The 16216-nt window shown below is 41.4% G+C and overlaps 1 long non-coding RNA gene across 1 annotated transcript in view; it reads left to right on the forward strand.

Moving 5' to 3' along the window:
- LOC117878121 overlaps positions 1-10656 on the forward strand; it is a 31253-nt gene extending 20597 nt beyond the window's left edge. The window contains exons 2-3 of the long non-coding RNA XR_004645896.1: positions 2809-3037; positions 9686-10656. This is a non-coding gene — a long non-coding RNA (uncharacterized LOC117878121). The remainder of the gene's footprint in view (positions 1-2808; positions 3038-9685) is intronic.
- The last annotated feature ends 5560 nt before the right edge of the window (positions 10657-16216 follow it).

The raw sequence follows: 16216 nt of genomic DNA on the forward strand, positions 1-16216 counted from the left end.
AATACCTCTGAAAGTTAACTAAAGGATATTTTTGATTAACTGCTATATTAGAAATTTTCCCTCCTGCACAAACATGGCTTTAAGCGCACCAGAGTTTTCTGGATGCTCACAATTTATACTCAAACCTCCTGTGCTGTGTTTTTCAAAAATACTAGTCGACAGTTCAAATCAAAATTCAAAAATATTTCAAAGAACAGTATCAGCTACAAAGTATGCAGTCGTTAATCATTAGCCTAAAGAACAGGTGGGTGAGCGAGTGTACAGGTGCCAAATAAATACAACAATGAAACGTATTTTCATTAACATTCTTTGCCGGACAAGGCAAAACAGTAGCTTATAATGATAATAGGATCCTTATTATCTAGCTTCAACATGGTTCCAAAATATTATGTGGAAGAGACATTTTAAAAGAGTGAATTTCTCAAAGGTGGGATTAAACTTTATTCTCAATTCTAAGGAATGGGCAGCAGCTACCTCTGCCAGATGAGGTCACAGATCAATCTTAAAACACCTCTGTCTGAGTATAAATACCACCACACAGCATGTCTAAGTAATGCGAACATGTCTGGCTGGCATAGCTACAATAACTAAGTGGTACCTTATCAAATCAGCTTATCCTCAACATTCTTTTCATGAAGAGGTCATTGCTCCTTTTGTTCCACAAAGTGCAACAATGCTAACACATTCCACAAGCTTCTTAATCAAACAATATTAACAACAGCATTTACGTCACAGTTTCGGTAGCTTACGTTCTTTGAAGTGGCACCCCACAAAACAAGTTTTTGTTGAAAAATGGTGCCTACAAAATAGTTTCTGTGCCATATCAGTTGATCAATTTATTATGGAGACTTCCAGGTTCAAACTTACTTTCCATTGTAAGCATGATTAGGGGTTCTTTTAAATTTAAGTGTGAATTAAAACAAAAAAAAAACCACGTTTTATTTTTAGCCATAAGTAACTGTCATCAGTCTTACCTGTAGCTTAACTAATTTCTGTGTGTCTTTGAATAGAGCTAGACACAATACAGGCACTGTGAAATTGGATGTTTAAAAAAAAATAAAAATTGCAGCCAAATCCTTCTATCTTACATATAGTTTGCAATCTGGAACATTCACAACAGAAACAATTTGATTGGCACTTTAAATAAAAGGGCTCTGCACTTGTATTTGGTATAAATGTAACAGGTCCAAACGTGTCTATTTTTTAAAAAAATAAACATAAATTGAAAATATTGGGACTTTCTTCTTTAGCCTCAAATATGATTTGAATAAGGCTAGATTCCTATCAGGAGAAGCACTACAAGGAAAGCAATCTCATTGTTTCCAGCACGAACATGAACAAAATACTGAAGTATCCCAGTATTTGGCTTGATAAAATGGCAATGATTAGACTGTTCAGCACCATTTCTTAGAGGTGGCTACAGACAAAGTATAGTGTAGGAGCAATAGAGAAGATAGTGTATGTGCATGAGTGAGGGAAGAAAACACATACTAAAACCTCAATATATTCAAGATTTAGAAGCCCAAGCCAGTGACATTGTTTCCATAGTAACTAAAGTACTTCAAAGCAGGGGAAAAGCAAGTGAGATCTTAAGGATGGAACCAGAGGCAGATTCAAATACAACATATACCAGTCTGAGGGTCAGGGCCCCAGGATGAGAGATTTGCATAATATATCAGTCTGTAGATCCAGGAGCCTCACTGCTTAAGGATTTTAGGTCCAGTAAGGCTCTGCTACCCACCAAAACTATGGATCAAAAGGGAGCAAAACACAGAACCAGACCATCATGGCAGAACCCCTCATGAGTTGTCCATCTGTTGCTCTAAGTGGCCTCAAACTCCCCCCCCCCCAAAAAACAAAACAAAAACAAACCCTCCTTAGCTGGCTATTGCACAACAGATTGTTGTTCCAAGACATGGAAGAACTTGCTGCTAGTCAGTTCAGTTCTTCCACCCACTGCATTGGCCAACCATGGTCAGAGAAGGTGACCTGCATATATTTTCTCTCAGATCATGTTATGGGATATGAGTGACCCAAGTGAGAGGGGTTATAACAGACAGCAGACAGCACAATGCAAGCCACTGAAGCAGCAAATTGAACCCAGATATCTCAAAACCTAAACTAATGCTCTAAGCACTGGATCTTCCTTTCTGAATGAATACATGAATTCAAATCTTGTATACTCTGGGGTTACTTAGTACACATCATATAGCCAAATCTCTTGTGGTCATTAGTTGTGGGCCCAGCTTTTCACACCCACGTGTTCCTATGTCACATTTGAAAATGGGTCATAAATTCCTAAGCAACATAGGAGCTCTTGAAAAACAGTACGCTTTGTGACTAGCACAAAAGACTTGGATTTTTTTCCTGTCTTGCTTAAGGTGACAAAGCAACTCTATGGCAAAGTCACAATTTCTATGAACCTAATTCTTCCCAGTCTGTAAAATGGAGTTAGCGTTATTTATCAACCTATCACTCAGGGGAATTGTGCAATTAAACCAATTAATGTCTATAAATCAGTAATAGATCTTCAGACAGAAAGTGCAATGTATTTTTCTTAATTAATTGTGCTTAATATAGTATTTAAATATTATGTCAATAAATAACTGTTCAAGTCCAAAGAACATTTTAGCTGACGTTTATGTTTCACTGAGGATGAGTTTTTAAAAATTCCTCTCCAGAATATTTCCTGCCAGGGCTTTATGAAAAAAAACGACCTTATAAGTTTATACTGTGCCACCTGCATAACATTATGGACAGGGTGTAAAATATGATTTTTGGTCTTTACGAGTATCTGTTCCCCTGCAGGAGGTGGAAAGAAGGAGATGGAAGAGTACAGAAAGTCACTAGCAATTTGTAGGAAAGGTCAGTGTCACCTTCTGCCGGCTGCATGAGGCAGCCGATTCCCTATCTACACATCCCATCACTGGGGCATGCAGCCACTAAAAAAATCCATGACCAAAGGACATACAGGCCTTGGCTTGAAGTCAAACTGGCCTTACAGAGGAACACATTACTTCAGGTGACTGTTTTAAAGGTAAGCTGTAATGTACCAGGTAAGGTAATTTCTTCATCTTGGACAGAAAATTAGATAAAAGGTCAATGGTTAAAGGTTTATCAGATGACCTTTAGTAGCAAGTGATATGCTGCTTTTAAAAGCAGTGAGATTTGAGTCACAAAATTCAAACCCAGTTGTGAATTCCCATCAAGGTATTCACAGAAAGGATTTTAGTGTGGCCTACCTTTACTCTAAACACTTACTCTAATCAAAGTTTTCAACACTGAACACAAAACAGCACACGGAGGTCAGACTAAATGATCACAATGGTCCCTTTTGGCCTTATGATGTGTGAGTCTAACTTGAAAGACTACTGTAAGAAAACATTTGTAAACCAAAAGAGTAGAAAAATTATATTTTAAAAACAATATCATCCCAGCATCTGGAACGCACTGCTTGCCAGTAGAACTCACTTTTTAAAGACAATGATCATGCTGTATTACTACAATTGGATACTTATCGCTAAATATATATATTAACTGATGTTGCATTAGGTTTGTATAACATACCAGAGAAGTACATTGGTCCATCTAGCCTGGTATCCTGAATTGACAAGTAGGATATCCTGTCCTTCATGAGAACTACCAGCAATTGCTGTAGGCTTTGCATGAAAATGAATACCCCTATAAATTTTCAACCTACCATAGAAGCATAGCCATAAGTTTTCTCTTATGCATGTGTATATGTATCATGTGTGTGTGTGTACACACACCCCTCTATTAAACAATTGGCCTCAAATGATTTTCTGTGACACTGAATGGTGAAATCCACAGATCAACTATTTGTTTAATAAAATACTTCACTAATTCATTTTTTCTCCATTTTAAATGTGTTGATTTTATAGTTTCCTTTACTGGGATCTTCCTCCCCAGGTAATATGGTGCAAGTGCATTTCATTTTACTAGAACTGAAACTTGTAAGTTTTCCAAGTAAGCACTCAAGTTAATTATGGCAGCGATACTAGAGCTTATAGCAGGCTTTATTCTACACATTGAATATATCCACACACAAAAAAAAAATGTTAAAAGGATTTGGAAAAATGTAAATGTTTCTGAGCTGACAGCATGCAGAGTACCTGTTACTTACACATACACGCAGCACTGTGCTCCAAACAATATCAAAGGACAGCATTTCACAAGTACTGCCCGAGCTATTCTGCTATGTTTGCAGAATAGCATATCCATGAACACTACTAGCCACTTACCATTTTCATTCCTTTAAATTCTTTAGATTACTATTCTTGGGAAGAAGTCCTTCCAAAAATGGTGAATAGCCATGTGGCAAACAGACTGGTATCCAAAGTACTAGTCTTCTCAGATATCTAATAGCTCCATGTTTCTAGGAACACCTTTGCTAGAAAGCATCAAATATATGTGCCCTATGGATAATGTACACAATTTTGATTATTGAACCTTTAAGATAGCAAAATGTCCAAGGAGCAACATAATTATCTTAAATAAACTAGTAGTTATGATACACATTGCTTGTTGGTTTTGTTCCCTTTCTTGCCTGGGTATAATGTATAGAGCTGTTCAAACTTCACAGAGTGCACTGTGAACTTTGATTCATGTTTTTGCAAAAAGTTATCACAGCGCAGTTTGCCACACGATACCCATTAATAGAAGCACGGTGCCTTCTGTTTTTATTTCTGTTCAACTGAGATTCAAAGAGCATTTGTGATCAAGCCAAAAGCATTTGTATTAAGTGGAAAGCTCAATCATTGCATACATAAACTTGTTGAAAACAACATGAACATATTGTAGCATTCATAACAGGCTCTCTCTAACATGGCACCATTCAAGTAATTTGTTCTATAAAGTATCTACTCTTAATTTGGATACTATGAGGGTCCAATGCATAATTAAACTCCTTTCTCTAGCTCTATTACTCTTCCCTGGGAGAATATCTTTGATGGTTTTCTGCTTATTTTAGAACATGACAGTAGCACAGCATGCAGCTTCATCATGGGCCAGGCCTGCAATTTTACCCTTCAAAATACTAAATTAGCAACCGATTATTTAAATTCCACTGAATGTGTCTGAGCAAACAGGAATTGATTCCATCTGGTCCTCTTCACAGGGGATTGCGAAACAGGATAGGCAGAATCGTTGATAGTAATGTACTATTTGAACAGCTTAATTTCTATTCAGGCTAAAAAAAAGAGCAGACCTTGGCGCCAAAATCAGTGGATAAGCATATGGTTGTTTAAATTACCTGGCAGGAGAACAATTGGGGAGGAGATGACAATCTGTGTTAAAGGCACAAGGTGTCTGCCACTTTTTATATTAGTAAGGTTGCTGTTGACAGCTATAAGAATTACACACATTTTAACCATCCAGGATAAACTAGATAGAAACCTTGCTGTGCGTTTTTCTGGTTTTGATTAGATCTCTGAAGGCTTCAGTTGGACATGAATAAAAGCAAACGATGTTTTATTTGCTAGTATGTGATGGACATGTGTTTCCTTTTTCCAGATGTGGGTATCTAACTTTAGACACCCAACTTTATATTTAGATGTCTGACCTGGAGTTTCCCATGCTTCTGCAGCTCCCACTGATGTGAATGGGGGTTGTGTGTGCTTAACATCTTTAAAAATCAGGTCAGTTTTATGTAGGGTGACCACATAGGATGCTAGGTAGGCTAAGTTTGCAACAAGTCGTTAGCACTTGTATAGGCATGTGACTTCTTCAAAGCACAATGAACATTAATTAAATCCTCAAAATGCTCCTGTGAGGAAGGTAATTAAGTATTGTCTCCATTTTATTGATGGGGAAATGGAGACAGAGCTTAAGTAATTTGCCCAAGGTCATTCTGCAAATCAGTGGCAGACAGCAGTAGACGCTAGAGCTCCTGGTTCTCAAATCCACAGTCTCTCTACTACCCAGTACTGTCTCTGGTAATGTAGGGCAATGATTTCCAGTTTAATGCCATGCTCCAACTGTATAACTCAGCTAGTTAAAAATGGATTTATATTTAATATGACTAAAGTATGCAGCAAGACCCAGAAATCTGATTACAGCTTAAATCAAGTTTGGGATAACTATTGTCTCCCGTTGAATTACTTATTAAGCCATCAAACCCAGGCTGATGAATGCAAGTCTGTGGCATTCTTACCTCCCAAATAAATAAAAGGAAGATCATCACTACCATACTTTAAAAACAAATACATTTGCCAATTTTTTCATGTCCTCGAGCCAAAAATAAAACTTAAGAGATGTCTGCTCTAGTGAAGAGCTACCTGGCTCTGAAAGTGTTTTTATTGACACAGTTAACTGGCTCCTGCAGGAACCATGTTAGTAAAGTCAGCATAGTCCCCAGGTAGTAGGTGACCTATTACAGCATGGTAGAAATTAAGGGTGGGATTCTGAAAAACAGGTAAGGGATTTAGGAGCACCAGTCCCATTGATCTTGTTGGAACTGATGCTCCAAAGTCACATAGACACATTTGAAAATCTCCCTCTTAGCCCTCAGCCCCTTGCTTTCCTCTTAGTTCTCATAGGATTGGCATATGCTTTGCAAACCATGTTCTACAGTGTGATATCTTGGCTCTTTGAAGTCACTGAGAGTTTTGCCATGAACTTCAGTGGGGATTTTACTTTGTGTCTGCAAGTGCTGTGACCTCGTGTTAGAAAACCATTGTGAAGGAATTTAACAGAGTTAAAGCTGGTCATGTGGCCAGAGCTTTATGTTTCGCAAATTCAAGCATTTATTTTTGAAATGCTTAACTGGTTAGATTTAGGCTAATGGAAAATTGACACATTCTCAAAGATACACTTTTCTATTTTTTAAAATTGCTATTTTTGGAGGGGAGATGAGGAGATAGAGCATTTACTATAGATGGGTCCAAATTGAAACAGAATACAAAGCATCCCCCACCCCCTTGCAGGTTTGGGAGCGTGCTGCTGGTTTGGACTGGTGAGTTGGATCCAGGCTGCTCTCTGCAGTTTTGTAAAGAATACCAATCCAGAACCACAGGGGGCCCCTTCCTACTTCTTGGTTTTGGGGCAGGAAATAGTGGAGAACACAATTCTTGCATATTTCCTTCCCTTTAGGCCCTGCCCCGGTCCAATCCACTGCTCCTCCCACCCAAACAGGTCCTGATCATACCCACAAAGGCCAGTAACCATTTTTTGGGGGTGTATGATGCTCGGTAGACATCATCCCTCTCCAACCCTTTCTACGCTCTTCAGAGGCAAAAGAGAAAGATATTAGATGGCCACTCCCCACACTGGAGTGTGAGAATGTGTTGCTAGGTAAGGGTAAGACCTGCTCCCCAAATTCAAATGCTCTTCTGCAGGGCCGGCTCCAGGGTTTTAACCGCCCCAAGCAGCCAAACAAACAAAAAACAAAAAGCCGCGATCGTGATCTGCGGCGGCAATTCGGCGGGAGGTCCTTCGCTCCGAGCAGGAGTGAGGGACCGTCCGCCGAATTGCTGCCGAACAGCTGGACGTGCCACCCCTCTCCGAAGTGGCCGCCCCAAGCACCTGCTTGGTAAACTGGTGCCTGGAGCTGACCCTGCTCTTCTGGCAGTGGGGGCTGGTATACAAGCTCCCCAGGCAGCAAAGAGCAGTTATTTGCTCATTGATGTGGCCATCATCTTATCAAAGGGGAGGTCCTCCACTTTGGTCTGCAGGTCTTTGGGGATACCGGATGCAGACAGCCAGGAAGCTTTGTGCATAACCACCACAGTTGCGGTAGTGTGGGCTGCTGTGTCCGCCATGTCTAGAGATGCTTGTAGGGCTGTTCTGGAGACCAATTGGCCCTTGACAAGGATGGACTTAAAGTCTGCTCGCCTGTCCTCTGGGATATGGGAGGTAAAAATCAAAGAGTTTATTGTAATTGTCGAAGTCGTAGCTTGGAAGTAGGGCAGAATAGTTTGCAATTCTGAATTGCACAGTGGAGGAGGTATAAACCTTGCCGCCCAAGAGGTCAAGGCGTTTGAGGTCTTTGTCTTGAGGAGTGGGCCGGTAGTGTGACTGTTTCATCCTGTGTGTCGCTGCATCCACTACAAAAGAATTCGGTTGTGGATGGGAGAATAAGAAGTCTACGTCCTTAGCAGGAACATAATATTTAGGTTCAGCCTTTTTGCAAGTTGGTAGGATAGAGGCTGGGGTCTGCCAGAGGGTGTCAGCTGGTTCTAGGAGTGCTTCATTTATGGGGAGCACAATCTTTAAGGGTGCAGAGGGTTGGAGAATTTTGAGGAGTCTGTGTTGTGTCTCCTTGACCTCCACTAAAGGGATATCCTGGCTGAGTGCCACTTTCTTGAAAAGTTCTTGGGAATTGTTTAAAGTCGTCCACATTCTGTGGAGGCGGAGGCCTCAGGGCTCTGACTGGAGCCAATGGAGAGTTAGGAGTTGATGAATCAGGGTATGGTCCATAGCCCACCTCCCCGGGGGTGGGAAGTCAGGTGCTCTAGAAGTAGACGGAGCTGGAGATAGAGGCACAGAAGGAGCTTGTGATCTGGTGGAAGAAGCATGAGGGCGAGTGGCAGCAGGAGCTGGCCAAGGGTACCACTGAGGCCAAGGCATGGGATAAGAGAAGTGAGGTGCTGCCCATGGGGGGGATGAAGTAGGGAAACTGAGGCTGGCGGTTGTGAGCCATGATCTGAGGTGCAAAAGGTTCCGGTGGAGGAGGAGAGGCAGATGGCAGCCTGCTGCTGCATGAGAGGCTCGCTGTCAGTAAAGGTAGTCAGATCAGGTGGGGAAGGGGCTGGTCAAAGAGTGAGCACTGTGTGTCAAGGAGCAGAGAGTCAGGCTGAGGGGCCACTGAGAAGTCGTCCTGACTTAAGAATTGCTACTGCTGCTCCCTGGGATGTGATCCTGCTGAGCGTGATCGGTGCTCAGAAGTGTGCACGGACTTCTGTTTAGGTCCGCTGCTGCTGCTAGAATGGCAGGCAGCCTCGGTGCCAACGTTCTTGTCAGCACTGGGGCAGAACGCGCTGTCGGCATCGGGTCTATTTTCAGTGTGGAGGGGACCGGTGCTGAGGAGACCGTCCTGGTATGGGAAGTCGGGTCCCTGCCTCTGCGCTCCACAGGAGCCGTGGCTGAGGTGCTGGGACAGTCGGAGGTGCCTGCCTTCGGTGCTGTCAGCACTGAGGGTAAGGATCTTCCAAGAGACCCTTTACCCTTTTGAAAGTCTCTGCACAGTTGGGCTTCCTGCCTCTTCGCCTGAGAGGGTGAAGCCATGCTCCCAACTGGTTCCGACCTGGCTGGGGAGCATGAGGGAGAGGGTTTGCCATTGCCTCTCTCCATAGGCGGCTGTAGAGATTTCTCCATCAGGAGCATTTTCAGCCGCAGGTCCCTGTCACGACGAGCCTTGGTTTCGAGGCTCGTACAATGGACACACTTGGCAGGGACATTTGTCTCGCTGAGGCACTTCATACAACATGAGTGTCAATTGGACCTTGGTATAGAGTCTTGACAAGAAGCACATTTCTTGAATCCTGAAGACTCTGGAATTATTGCACTAGGAATGCCAGGGGAGAGTGTCTCAACGGCAGACAAACCTAAGGAAAAGACTTTTTTTGTTTTGTTTTTTGTTTTTAAACTAAGTAACTATTCTAAAGGAAGGGAAATAACTGGGATGTTACTAACTATTTCTATGACTTTGTACTTGTTTCTTTCCGAGACCAGGGAAGAGGATCAGCTCTGCCCCGAGTCCTGTCTTCAGATGAAGACGGTTGAGAGGAACTCAGGGGGGTGCGGGACGCGTGCGCTTTGGCAGACTCTAACAAGACAACAGCTGAGCATGTGTGTCCTGACCAGGCACTGCTACTGAAGATCTCCGATCAACGGCGCCGGGACGTACCATCACCTGGAGTGGAGCACCTACCAGGACAGCACTCAAAGAAGAATAAAAAGTTCACGTTAAAGGAGTTTTGTTGCATGATTTTACCCACATTTTTGCAACATTAAGGATTGAGGTTTTGCATGCCCCTGCATTTACATGGATGTATATTGAGAGATGGGGCTTGTTTTTTTTAATTCCTCTTATAGCTGTAGAAATAGGGCAAGAATTATTTGAAGAGGAAAAGGAAGTTATCTTAATACAGCTACCACAAACAAGCAGAGGTAATCTGGAAAGTCTAGAAAACTTTATATACCTACATGCCCACGTTGAGTCCTTGTAAAACCAAACCACAATAGTTACAGGTTTGCCAGAATGAAAACATAGCTGTTCACGTCACTATGATTTTTACTGAATAAGCCAACCGTGAAAAGAAAAACTCCACCAGAATGCTGGCATAGTAAACTTTTAAACACTTAATAATGAATCTAAGTAACAGACATGATTTTATATGGGTCTTGGTTTGTTTCTCTGGCCAGAACCACCAGAAAAAGCACAAAAACTGGAAAAAAGATCAGAAGAGAATGACCACTGCTTTTACCACCTTCAGAATGAAACATAGGCCCTGAACAACCACAAGAAAGAAACACCCCCACCACCTATACCACACCTCTTCCTTGTGGACAGCATACTGTTGGGCTGATAGCTTGCATTTTAGAGAGTCAAGATGGATGAGGTGAAATCTTTTATTGGACCAACTTCTGTTGGTGAGAAAGACAAGATTTTGGGCTAAACAGAGCTCTTCAGGTCTGGGAAAGGTACAAGAGTGTCACAGCTAAATACAAGATCAAGCAGATAGTTTAGCATAAGTAGTTAGCACATATTCTAAGAGGCAATTCAAGGTAAAGTGGCCTGTTAATACCCTTGTAGTCATAGGACAATAAGTGGGCTTTAGTGGGTTACAGAATTTTATAATATAAATATAATAATAATAATAATAATAATAATGAAAAAGAAAAAAAGAAGCAGCAGCAGCAGCCGCCATCACCACCAGTATCTTGATTAAGACCATGATTTTTAGTGTCTAGCAAAGTTAGGGCAGCTCTCATTTTGGTGTCCTTGCACAGCAGGGCAGGGGACAACTCTGCACAAAGTTCAAGGAAGGTGTCTTTGTACATACGAAAGTTCTGCAGCTACTGCTCATCATCCCATACCGGCAGCACAATCCAATCCCACCTCTCAGTGCTTGTTTCCCTGAGCCCAGTAGCAACAGGCCACTGTGTGCAGCTGCTCCATGAATGCCAACGTCAATCTTGAATTGCTTCTTTTCATGGCACACAGCAGGTACTATGGATTCCTGTTCAGATTCGCAGCTCATAAAATACTGCAGAAACAGCCACATTGTGTTCATAACTCTCATCACAAGACTGGCGAGCAGTGCAGGATCCATGCTTTCAGGCAGAGATGGTGGGTGCAACGTTTACAGGGGGAGTTGAAAAATGGCACGAAACACAGTCGGAAGTCCTTGAAATTATGGGATGGAGAAAACTGCATCATATTATTGTGAAACTGAGCCAGAAAGGGTTAAGCAACTAGCAGGCTACATGACCCAAATCCAGCCTTTCGAGACATATTTAAAAGTATGTAAATGGTAATTAGGGCCATTCCATGTTAGATAAACTAGAGCTTTGAAATGTAGAGTTGCATTATTAGAGAATTAGAAGATAATTATCGTATTTGTCTGTGTTTATCTATATCTTGTCAGAAGTTAACAATGTAATCAGACAGTTCCTGTCTGTCACTCTGTTCTATTGCAGGGGTTGGCAACCTTTGGCATGCGGCCCATCAGGGTAATCTGCTGGCAGGCCGCGAGACATTTTGTTTACGTTGACCATCCGCAGGTACGACCACCTGCAGCTCCCAGAGACTGCGGTTCACCGTTCTTGCCCAGTGGGAGTTGTGGGAAGCCATAGGCCACAGGGACATGCTGGCCACCGCTTCCTGTAGCTCCCATTGGCCGGGAACAGCAAACCGTGGCCATTGGGAGCTGCAGGGGGCTGTGTCTGCAGATGGTCAATGTAAACAAAATGTTTCATGGCCTGCCAGTGGATTACCCTGATGGACCATGTGCCAAAGGTTACCAACCCCTGTTCTGTTGATTCAGAGATCAAAAAGGAATATTAACGTTTTGATGAAGCTTGGGTGTAACATCATCATTGTCTATATTTCTCTCTGAAGTTTGTTGTAAATGGTCTATAACTGTTTAATGGATAATTACCTTATGCTGATGAATGCAACTAATTTCCTGTGAATACATAGAAAATTCTACTTCAAAGCTACAATGCTTCACCCAAGGAATACCTGCTGTCAAGAGGCTGCCAGAGAACTATAAAAAGAACTCTTGGGCCCTGATCCTGTTATCTCAGATCTGCTTAAGAATCATCAGGGGAAGTTTGAGTCGCAAGACTGAGGTCTCCAGCTCCAGTCTGGATCACCCTGATATTGGACATCTGTCTATAATCTATGGAACTAATTCTGAAAGAACTCTTTGCAACTTTGAAACTCACCATCTCTACTATCAAACTGACCTAAGAAATGTATTCAAATCTGTATGTATAATGATCTTTTAATCAATACTCTCTCTCTTTCTTCTTTTAATAAATCTTAGTTTAGTTAATAAGAATTGTCTGTAAACGTGTATTTGGATAAGATCTGAAATATTCATTGACCTTGTGGGCAACGTGAATGATCCTTTGGGATTGGAAGAACTTTTTATACTATGAACAAGATTTTCAGTAATCCTCATCATATTTGACTTGACTGTCTGAGTGGGAGTCCAGGGATGGATTGCTTTAAGGGAGCTGTGGTTTTGGCTTCCAGGTAACCAGTAAGGTATTGTAGAAGCTGTTTTGTTGCTGGCTTGGTAAATCTAATTATTAGACTAAACCACCAGTTTTGGGGACTGTCTGCCCCATTCTTTGGGGATTGCCCTGATTGAGGCACCCCTGGGACTCCAGTCACAATTATTTATTACATTGCTTCTGTACTAGAACTTTAACTATAACTACCAATACATTTTGCTCAGGACAAATAGTTGACATAGATCATCATGTTTTTAATCTAATCTTAATTATAGGGGAAGTTTATTCATTTACATTTACTTCTGGGATTCATAAAGTTGAAATTTGAATATTTTCTTATTAAAATCACCAGAGGGAATAGATATGAAAAACATGATTCACATACTAGTGAAGTAGCTTGAAAGCAGTGGTTTGATAATTATTTTGTTTTTATTCACTATGAGAAACATTTTAAAAGGGTGTGTGGGAGGTAAAAATTCCCTTTACTAATCTCAAAATTTACCCCACACTCTACAGATTCATGAAGAATTCATGCAGTTGTTCCAGAGATTTCAGGGCAGAATTTGCTCCAAAAATGTGGAACATATCAAATGATCCTTAAGTAAATCCTCTGGGTAAAACCCTTCTTAACATCTCTGAAAGTTTGCTTCTGTAGGATTAAAAAGGTAAAAATATTCGTGCTAGTAAAAATCAAAATCAGAATACTAACTAGCTACATGCTTTGTTTTCATGTGCAGAGCAGTTTTGTTTAAATATCTGTATTAATTAGATAGCTTTTTGTTGTGCTCTCAGTTGTGTTTCATAGAGTAGGATTTCCTCACACTGGGTTTTTCTTGTTCCGTGTTTCTAAATGAAATATTAAATTTTCAAGGGACTCCATTTTCTCTGTCCAAGGCAAATACAAGTATTCTGCCATAAGAGCCATTCTAAAGGATTCCCATAGAATTAACAGGGATATTTCATCACTAGTATTATATGTCTCTGTCTATGAAGTATATGAATTGTGCATTTCCTGTAAGTCAGTTAAGTTGCCATAATGTGGTTTGAGATCTAGGAGTTATCTGTACGAACAGCAGGATTGGGGAGAGCTAAAAAACAAAGGAGGGAAAAGATATTGCAGTTTAAGGACCAAATTCAACTTTGCAGGTGCAATTAGCTCCTGTTGGAGACAAGCTGCTTTAAAATCCATTTGTGGCTCCTTAGGATTGCTGCTGATGGGATTGCCCTAGGAAACGTACTAAATCAATGCACCTCCTGGCTAACCTGATCCCTTTGGACCCCACCTACTTTATGAGACACAATGCTGGCCCTAAACATCTCAGCAAAACATGGTTTATGGGTGGTTTACTCCATTGCATTACCACGCCTGCAGATTTTCCACTACTATGGACCGATAGCCTGGATTCTACTGTCTGTCCTGGAGATAAAAAGATATTATCTTGTAATAAACCAAGCTTTCAGAATTCTGTAGCAGCAAAAACTTTCAGAAGTTTGGCAGTAGGTAGCCATTTGGACTCAAATGGGAGTTGGATGACAAGGGGACTTTCAAAGCTGGTGTCTGAGTGCCCAGTGGCTGCCTTGAGCACGCCAATAGGGCAGAGTGGGTCTTAGGAATAGGCACACAGAGAATTTGGAGAAGTATCCAGCGGCTTGTATTATTTGTATTATGCTAGCACTTAAAAGCCTCAAACAGATTGGGCCCCTTTCGTGATAAGCTCTTGTCACTGGATCTCTGGTTGCAGCCTCCCATTTACCAACTATGACTCCTTTAGCAAGTCTAATTTGGGCTGGTCATTGCAGGCAACTTTCTTTCAGGGGAAATGACCAGTGGCTAATTAAAGTGACTTAAAACAGTGTTTTAAAACAAACATTTTCTATTTACCCAAAGGTACATAACAAGCAGATAAAAGGATTAAACAAAAGGCCTACACCATAGCTCTTACTAAAACTTGGATGGAACATATACGGTTTAGGTAAGTTCCACTTAGCCCAGGTACCTTGACTTTGGGGCTGGAACGAACAGGATGCTCTACTTCAGGGTCTTGGTTTATCTATCCTGCAGCATTTCCCTCCAGCAGTCATGGCCCACTTACCCTCCTGTCTCTCAAGGCAGGATATATTTATTTATTACCATTTAGTGTCCTTTTACTTTTGGCCCCAGCCCTGAAAAAACAAGCCTGTTAACTTGGCTGGAGCTGGGAAGGTAGGCATTTCCCAGTTAATAGCTCAATCACTATTCTCTTAAGGGCTCTTAGTATTTGCCCTGGAGATCTTATCTCTGTCATGATTTCATTTCCTGTTTGCTATTACTAGCAGCTCCAGCCAAGTAATATCAAATAGGTAATAGAGGTACATGTAATAGTCATAAAAACATATAGCTAGGTATCTCCCTCATCCTCCATAGCTCTCTTCAAGCATATGAAGATAACTTCCCCTGTCCTAATAAGGTTACAGTGTAAGACTCTCAAGGGCTGCTCCAGGTATCCAAACTGAGTTGTGTTGGTAGAACCAGGAGATAGAAGTTAAAGGGCTCAAACAGCAACCCCCACTGATGGCTATGCATCCTAGGCACCCTTAAAAACCCACCGAACAGAACAAGGACCCACACGCGCACACACCAGAGAGAAATAAGGAAAAAGAGGAGGGGGATTTACTGAGGGTTAACAGAATTAAAAAGGAAGGAGGAGGAGAGTAAGAATTAGGATCGAGACTAGGAAAGGTGGAGGTAGAAGGAATGAGTTGGGGCACACAGTTGTATTAATTTAGTTGGACTATACACGCCAAAGATGTTGTAACATAACCCAGTTACTGTCCAACATTAAACAGGGTGAAACAAGGTCTAGAGTTTGATCTAGAGAGAGCTTAGCCTGCTTAATACCATGGCAAACATCATAAGATTCAGACCGAAGGTTAGAAATTTATTGATTGAAACACACAAAAAGGAAAGAATCAAAACAAGGTAAAAAGCAATGAAACTGAAATTGATTATGAAAAAGCAAATTAAAACCTATACTATTTTTTGAAACAGGGAATATTGATTAAAGTCTCATTTAAACAGACTTTTTTGGTGGGGGAGAAAGGGATAGTTCTATTGTTTAATTTTGAATTCAGAATGATAGTCACTTTCCTGCCTTAGACAAAACAGTCAGTCACAAAAGAGAGAGAAGATTTAGTTGGGGTTGGTCCTGCTTTAAGCAAGGGGCTGGACTAGATGACCTCCTGAGGTCTCTTCCAACCCTAATCTTCTATGATGAAGAGACAGGATGGATGGTAAAGATGGGGAAAATATGGCTTTTGTTGATACAGTGTGGATACAGAGTGGCTAGTCAGTCACTGGATGGATGCTTTAGGCTGGCAGGATGCCCAGGACAGCTGATACTCTGGAGGCCAGTTTACCTTCCTCATCAGGGACATCTGGTTGGTCTGGTTAGGTCCCTTTCATTCACTAGGAAGAACTGATATCTTGTCTTACTCTGCAGGTGCTGGGCAGTACAGTTGATTTCAGAATCAG

Source organism: Trachemys scripta, chromosome 5 (assembly GCF_013100865.1).
Source record: "Trachemys scripta elegans isolate TJP31775 chromosome 5, CAS_Tse_1.0, whole genome shotgun sequence".
In the NCBI taxonomy this organism is placed as follows: domain Eukaryota; kingdom Metazoa; phylum Chordata; order Testudines; family Emydidae; genus Trachemys; species Trachemys scripta.